Raw genomic sequence first — 7,337 nt, 5'->3', positions numbered from 1 at the left:
GAAGGTCTCGTTCGAATATTTGCTACTACCACCGAGATCTGCACCCGCGGTCGGCTCCACCCGGGCTCGCGCCCTAGGCTTCCGTGCTCGCCGCGGCGCCCTCCTACTCGTCGCGGCATCGTTTCGGCGCGAAAGTTCATCGCTCCTCGCCGCGACGGTCCGGCATCGGTCCGTCGCTCCAGCGCCATCCATTTTCGGGGCCGGTCGATTCGGCAGGTGAGTTGTTACACACTCCTTAGCGGATTCCGACTTCCGTGGCCACCGTCCTGCTGTCTATATCGACCGACACCCTTTCGGGGATCTCATGGGCGTCGCGTTAGGCACCTTAGCCGGACGTTTGGTTCATCCCACAGCGCCAGTTCTGCTTACCAAAAGTGGCCCACTTGGCACTCGCATTCGAGGTGACCAACCGCCCAGCGAAGCGTGCTGGCGGCGGCGGCCGGATGGGTCGGCTCCGTCGTTCGGGAGAGTCGGCCCGTTCCACCCGTTCCGAGTTCGAGAGTAGGTCGAGGCCGTGAACGGCCCCGGGGCCTCCAATCGTTCGCTTTACCGGATGGAATTGCGACGATCGAGCGCCAGCTATCCTGAGGGAAACTTCGGAGGGAACCAGCTACTAGACGGCTCGATTGGTCTTTCGCCCCTACACCCGGTTCCGACGATCGATTTGCACGTCAGAGGCGCTTCGGACTTCCACCAGAGTTTCCTCTGGCTTCATCCCGACCGGGCGTGGATCGCCATCTTTCGGGTCCCTGGTCGCTCGCTACGCCAGAGTCGGCCGAGTCGTACTCGGAAAAAGGGGAAACCGACCCGGGGGTGATGCGCCCGCGCGCAGCGCCTAAACTCGACGACAAAATAGGACTAGTTCAAGCCGCGGGATCTCACCGATGGGCGGAAGGAGGATATGGAAGCTGGCGCCCGGCAATTCCCCTTTTTGGATGATGCGCCGGTCCCCTCTCGGGGAGGAGGGAAAAACAACCGCACGTCAGCCACGAGCCTTCCCTCTCCTATCTCTCTCGGGAAGAGAGAAAAAAGGAAAAGTTGCGGGCACCGCAGCAGCGACGGCGGAAGGCCGAAAACGCCGCGCCGGCGGGATCGGGCACGGCTCGGAGGCGGGTGAGGCGAGGAGAAGACGACGGCACGAGACCGACGACACCCCCCGACGACCCCCGGACGACTTTGCCACGACACCTCTCCCGATCGACGCCCTCCTACACGCTCTCTCGCTTTCGCTTCGCCTTCGGGGTTAGTCAGAGGTGGCCCCTACGACTCGCGAACGGCCAGGACTCCTCGGTCCGTGTTTCAAGACGGGTCGGGTGGGTTGCCGATGCACGTCGCTGACCCGGGGTGGCGGGCGGCTCGAGTAAAAAAGCGTCGCCGAGCGACCTCTCCGGAAACGGAAACGGGCGCGGGCGGGGTTGCCCCCGACAAGAACCCGAAACGTCGGCGAGGTGCGTGACGGCGAGGCCGCGCCAGTCCTATCCCGCCTCTCATCGCGCACGCGCCCGAGACGGTGGGGCGCCTAAGGAGCGACACACAGAGTGCGTCGCCCGCACGCGACTTCCGGCGGGATCAAAACGGACCGGCTCGCCACGTGTAACGGATCGTGTCAGATTTCCTCCGTTCCCGGCAGAAAGGGGCAGTTACGTTCGCGGGCCCGACGGCCGGTGGCCCCCGACTTCACAAGGTGGGAAGACGGGGGTTTTCAGGGTGATGAAACGCCTGCCGCCTACGGAAAAAAACCCGCGTGTTCGACCTGCACGCCGGGAACGGGTCGCGACGACGGACCGGAGGGGAAGTGCGTCCGGTGCCGGCCGCGCGGAGGTCGCGCCGAAGCGCCCGCGCCATGATTACGCCGAGCGATGATGAAGGGGACGGGTGCAGCGGAGTCGCGCGCGGAGGGAGCAGGAGGAAAGAAGAAGCGGCGGCGACGGATGCGGCGGGTTAGGGCCCGGCGGCAGCAGCGATCGAGAGGACGAGTCCCCTCCGTCGCAGCCAACCGACGCAGCCACCTACCGACGCCGCGGTCGTCACCACGTTTCCCTTCCCGCTATCCACGCGGCCCGTCTCCTTCGTCGGCGACGCGGGCACAAAAGCTGGAACCGCGGGGAACGAGTCCCCCGCGGACACGACGAACGACGACCTGTGCCGCGACGGCCTCTCTTTCAAGAACACACATCGAGTTTGGGCTCGAGCCTAGGCAGCACCGGACTGAGTCCCCCCGCGATCGCGGTGAGCGGTCCCACCCGTTTACCCCTGGGCGGTTTCACGTTCTCTTGAACTCTCTCTCCAAAGTTCTTTTCAACTTTCCCTCACGGTACTTGTCGACTATCGGACTCGTCCCGGTATTTAGCCTTGGATGGAGCTTACCACCCGATTTGGGCTGCGTTCCCAAGCAACCCGACTCTCGGATCGAAGGCCGTCGCTCGCCGTCCGCACCGAATGGGCCTGGCACCCGCCGCGGGCGGCCCCGATCGAGGGAACTCCGAACTATGCGAGACGAAAACGAACGGCTGCCTTCGACCCATGCGCCACACGTCCCGAAGCCTTTTACTTGCGACGGGATTCGGCGTTGGGCTTCTCCCGGTTCACTCGCCGTTACTAAGGGAATCCCGGTTGGTTTCTTTTCCTCCGCTTAGCGATATGCTTAAGTTCAGCGGGTCGTCTCGTCCGAGCCGAGGGCGGCGGTTTTTAGTAGAGTGTGGTGTTTGGAGGAGAGGAATCTCGATCGGTACCCTCCGTGTGACGACGGCTGGCCGATATAGCGCCCGTCCGACCGAAAATGAAGAAGCCAACAATTAAAAAAAAGCCTGGGTCCTCCCCATCCGACGTTGCCTACGACGCGGCCACCTTTTTACGGTGCGACGGCCGTGCTCGTCGCGCTGCTCGAGGCGTCGCTGAGAGACACCTTCATGAGGCAGAGAGCGAGACGAGCAGGCGGCGCTTACGTCGGCAGTCGGTTAGGTCGGTGCTTTTTTTTTGTTTTGTTCTCCCTTCGGCTGCTTTCGGACAGACTCCTCCTGCTCCTCCTCCACAGTGTTTCTTCACGCGGTCGAAAAGGGAAAAGACTCCGCGGTCTGCCAGCGGGAGACGAAGGAGGAGGCCGGAGAGGGTTTTAAAAAAAAAAAGACATTGAAAGGAGTCAATTCTTTTTTTATTTTTCTTCCCCCTCGTCACTCGCTCCTGCGACGTCCCGGTTACCACCGTGCCGAGGACCGGGCGGGCACGGGGACGGCAAGATGTCGTTTCGTTAACGGAGAAAGACATGTAACGTTCCGCCTCTCGACCGGACGTGGCCCCGAGACAAGGGATCTCGGGGCCGCAATGTGCGTTCGAGGTGTCGATGTTCACTGAGTCCTGCAATTCGCATCAGTTCTCGCGGCTGGCCGCGCTCTTCATCGACGGACGAGCCGAGTGATCCCCCGTCCAGGGTTCAGCACTTGGGTTTTTTTATATTAGTTTTTGTTTATATAGATTTAGTAGTGTGCGAGGAGGTCTGTGCGAGGAGGCGTGACGGCATTGCAATGTCGCGAGTAGTTTGTTTTTAGCTAGCGGCGGTGGCACAGCGGCTGCAAAAAAACAAAAAACGATAAAGCGGCGACAAGGCAAAGAAGAAGCGGCCATCACTTGCGGTGGGCGAAAAAACAAACAGGTGGTAAGACGCGGAAGCAAGCAAGAAGAGCTGGGGCTTTAAAAACCTCCGCGTCACCACAAATCTATCTCTCGCTCCGCCTTTTATAGGTTTGTTTGCGCGCATTCGAGGCGTTGACGCCGACAGACAGAGGAGGTAGGCCGGAAAACAACAAACCAGTCTCGAACGGGAAAACGGTAATGATCCTTCCGCAGGTTCACCTACGGAAACCTTGTTACGACTTTTACTTCCTCTAAACGATCGGGTTCGGTCGTCTTCTCCAGGCATCGAACGCCGAGGCGTAGATGCACGAGTGTCGTGACGGACACGTCGCGCACTGCCCGGCGGCGTCGTCGGCCAGATCCGAGGACCTCACCGGACCGTTCGATCGGTAGTAGCGACGGGCGGTGTGTACAAAGGGCAGGGACGTGATCGACGCGGGCTGTTGACCCGCGCCTACCGGGAATTCCTCGTTCACGGGGTTGGTTACAGGCCCCGATCCCTATCACGGGAGGTGGTTCAGAGGTTTCCCAACCCTCTCGGGCCGGGGCGAAGTCCCCGCTGATACCTCCAGTGTAGCGCGCGTGCGGCCCCGGACATCTAAGGGCATCACAGACCTGTTATCGCTCCGCCTCGTGTGGCTTTCTGCCACCCGTCCCTCTAAGAAGTGCGTGAGAAAACCGACCCGGACCCGAGCGCCACGGAGGACGCCGAGCCCGCCGTAAAAATCACTGACATCGGCGCACTAGTTAGCAGGCCGGAGTCTCGTTCGTTATCGGAATCAACCAGACGGATCGCTCCACCAACTAAGAACGGCCATGCACCACCACCCACCGAATCGAGAAAGAGCTATCGATCTGTCAATCCTACCGGTGTCCGGACCGGGTGAGTTTTCCCGTGTTGAGTCAAATTAAGCCGCAGGCTCCACTCCTGGTGGTGCCCTTCCGTCAATTCCTTTAAGTTTCAGCTTTGCAACCATACTCCCCCCGGAACCGAACTCTGGTTTCCCGCAGGCTACCCGCCGGGTCATGGAAGCGAACGCCGGCGGATCGCCGGTCGGCATCGTTTACGGTCGGAACTACGACGGTATCTGATCGTCTTCGAACCTCCGACTTTCGCTCTTGATCGAGGAAAACGTGCTTGCCACACGCCATCGCTGCAGTTCGTCTTGCGACGATCCAAGAATTTCACCTCTAACGTCGCAATACGAGTGGCCCCGACCGCTCCCTTCGATCATTGCCTCGCCGTAGACGGAGACCGACAGACGTAGACGAGGCCCTCTTCCATCATTCCATGCTTATCGTATGCAAGCTTGAACAGCCCGCTCTGAGCACTCTAATTTTTTCAAAGTGAACGTACCGGCCGCCGCGGACACTCGGTTAAGAGCACCCTTGGAGGAGAAACCGCCGACCGCAACACGCGCGCAGACAAGACACGAAGCAGGGACTCGGAGCGGACCGGGGGGTTCAAAAAAAAGAGGAACGCGCGGAAAGGGAGAGGGAGAGAAGCGCGGGGGTCAGAGTGCGGGGATGCGAATGAACACACCCAAACACACACACGTAGCACCCCCCCGTTAGACTACTCCCGGAACCGAACCGACGACCACTTGTTTTTTTTTTTCCCGGATCCCGATCACGACCTCCTCGTCCACCTCGCCGGCAGGACCGCGTGGCGGGTATGCTAGCGGTTGACACCGGCGGAAAGGGCCGGGAATGCGAACGGACGACCAAAGTCAACGACGGACGATGGCGCCGCCGCCCCGGGGCCGCTTGCGCGACCACGAACCCGAGTTCGGACTACGAGCTTTTTAACCGCAACAACTTTAATATACGCTACCGGAGCTGGAATTACCGCGGCTGCTGGCACCAGACTTGCCCTCCGGTTGGTCCTCGTTAACGGATTTGAAGTGTACTCATTCCGATCGCGGGGCCTCGACAGAGTCCCGCGTCGTTATTTTTCGTCACTACCTCCCCGTGCCGGGAGTGGGTAATTTGCGCGCCTGCTGCCTTCCTTGGATGTGGTAGCCGTTTCGCATGCTCCCTCTCCGGAATCGAACCCCGATTCCCCGTTACCCGTAGTAACCACGGTAGGCACTTAACCGACCGTCGACAGTTGATAGGGCGGACCCTCGAGAGACCCGTCGCCGGGCGTGAAAGCTCGTGCGATCGACCAGTGAGTTATCCAGAGTCACCAAAGCGGAGCGCGCCGCCCTATGAGCCCCGCCACCGAACGGACCCGCGAGCGGGAACGCCGACGACGGGAGGACGGAATGACGCGCATCGGTCTCAGTCTAATATGTAGCGCCGCGACCCGGAACGGCCGACGCGGGTGCCAGCGCGCGAGGCGTGGCGACGACGGCGCGCCGACCGATCGCGGCCTGTGTCACATGTATTAGCTCTAGAATTGCCACAGTTATCCATCGCCTCCGAGGAGGAATACGGTCCCGAGGATTAGGTCCGGTTCCTGAGCCATTCGCGGTTTCGCCCGTTCTAATGCGTGGCGTGAACTTACACTTGCATGGCTTAAGCTTTGAGACAAGCATATGACTACTGGCAGGATCAACCAGGTATCGTTGGAATTTGGGACTTTGTTTCGACAGAACGACAGACCGACCGACCGACCGACCGACATAAGACAGACAACTACAACGACGGGCACGTGTTTATTTGTTTTTCGAGGAGGTTCGCCGTCAGTAGAAGCGCGCTGCCCGCGCTGATGGCCTCTTTTTTGTTTCTCCCCTGACTTGGACCGAGACTCAAAGAACGAAAGCGACCAACGTCGACAACAACAACGACAACGGCACCCTTGACAGCGATACATACGACAAACGACAAGCAGCACGACGGCAGTGCACACGGACATCGAGGGTCAAGGTGCAGACTGAACTCGCCGAGGTCGTCGTCATCGTGGTCGCCATCGATTCCGTCTCGTCGTCGTCGTCGTCAACGTCCACGTCACAGCCGGCCGAGAAGAGAGAACAGACGACAGCGTCGACAACAACAACATCGACAACGGCACCCTTGACAGCGATACATACGACAAACGACAAACAGCACGACGGCAGTGCACACGGACATCGGAGGTCAAGGTGCAGACTGGAATCGTCGAGGTCGTCGTCATCGTGGTCGCCATCGATGCCGTCTCGTCGTCGTCGTCGTCGTCTTCGTCGTCGTCGTCGTCATCAACGTACCAACCGACCGAGACGAGAGAGCAAGCAACAACGTCGACAACAACAACGACAACGGCACCCTTGACAGCGATACATACGACAAACGACAAACAGCACGACGGCAGTGCACACGGACATCGGAGGTCAAGGTGCAGACTGAACTCGTCGAGGTCGTCGTCATCGTGGTCGCCATCGATGCCGTCTCGTCGTCGTCGTCGTCTCCGTCGTCGTCGTCGTCGTCGCCAACGTCAACGTCAACATCACAGCCGTCATCGGGGAGGAGCTGGACCAGGGCAGCGGCGGCGTAAATTTTCCCGTCACCTTCGTCGTCGCCTTCGTCGACCGACCGACCGACCGGCGTCGTGTTCGTGCTCGGAAAACCGAGGAGAGACAACGTGCACATGGCGCGTTCTCGCAAGCGGCTCCTCGGTCCGATTTTTTTGGGCGGCTTTTTCGAGCTTTTTTTTTTTCTCACCCTTTCGTCCGTGCGACGGCGAACGTCAGGGGAAAAAAAAAAAAAAAAAAAAACGACAACAACGC

General features: G+C 60.1%; 2 non-coding genes and 1 pseudogene across 2 annotated transcripts in view; all 3 read right to left on the bottom strand.

Annotated features, from left to right (window-relative positions):
- LOC145272015 (large subunit ribosomal RNA) overlaps positions 1-2,681 on the bottom strand; it is a 5,724-nt gene extending 3,043 nt beyond the window's left edge. Inside the window, exon 1 of the ribosomal RNA XR_013866135.1 lies at positions 1-2,681. This exon is cut by the window's left edge and continues 3,043 nt beyond it. This is a non-coding gene — a ribosomal RNA (large subunit ribosomal RNA).
- Positions 2,682-3,273: 592 nt separating this feature from the next.
- LOC145271483 (5.8S ribosomal RNA) lies at positions 3,274-3,431 on the bottom strand. The gene has a single exon (XR_013865897.1). It is a non-coding gene; the product is annotated as a 5.8S ribosomal RNA (ribosomal RNA).
- Positions 3,432-3,826: 395 nt separating this feature from the next.
- On the bottom strand, positions 3,827-6,197 carry LOC145272005 (small subunit ribosomal RNA; annotated as a pseudogene).
- Positions 6,198-7,337: the final 1,140 nt, after the last annotated feature.

This window comes from Euprymna scolopes, chromosome 46, assembly GCF_053919585.1.
Source record: "Euprymna scolopes isolate OS-2025 chromosome 46, ASM5391958v1, whole genome shotgun sequence".
Taxonomy (NCBI): domain Eukaryota; kingdom Metazoa; phylum Mollusca; class Cephalopoda; order Sepiida; family Sepiolidae; genus Euprymna; species Euprymna scolopes.
Note: the sequence above shows the minus strand (reverse complement) of the source record. Positions and strands in the feature narration are given on the sequence as shown.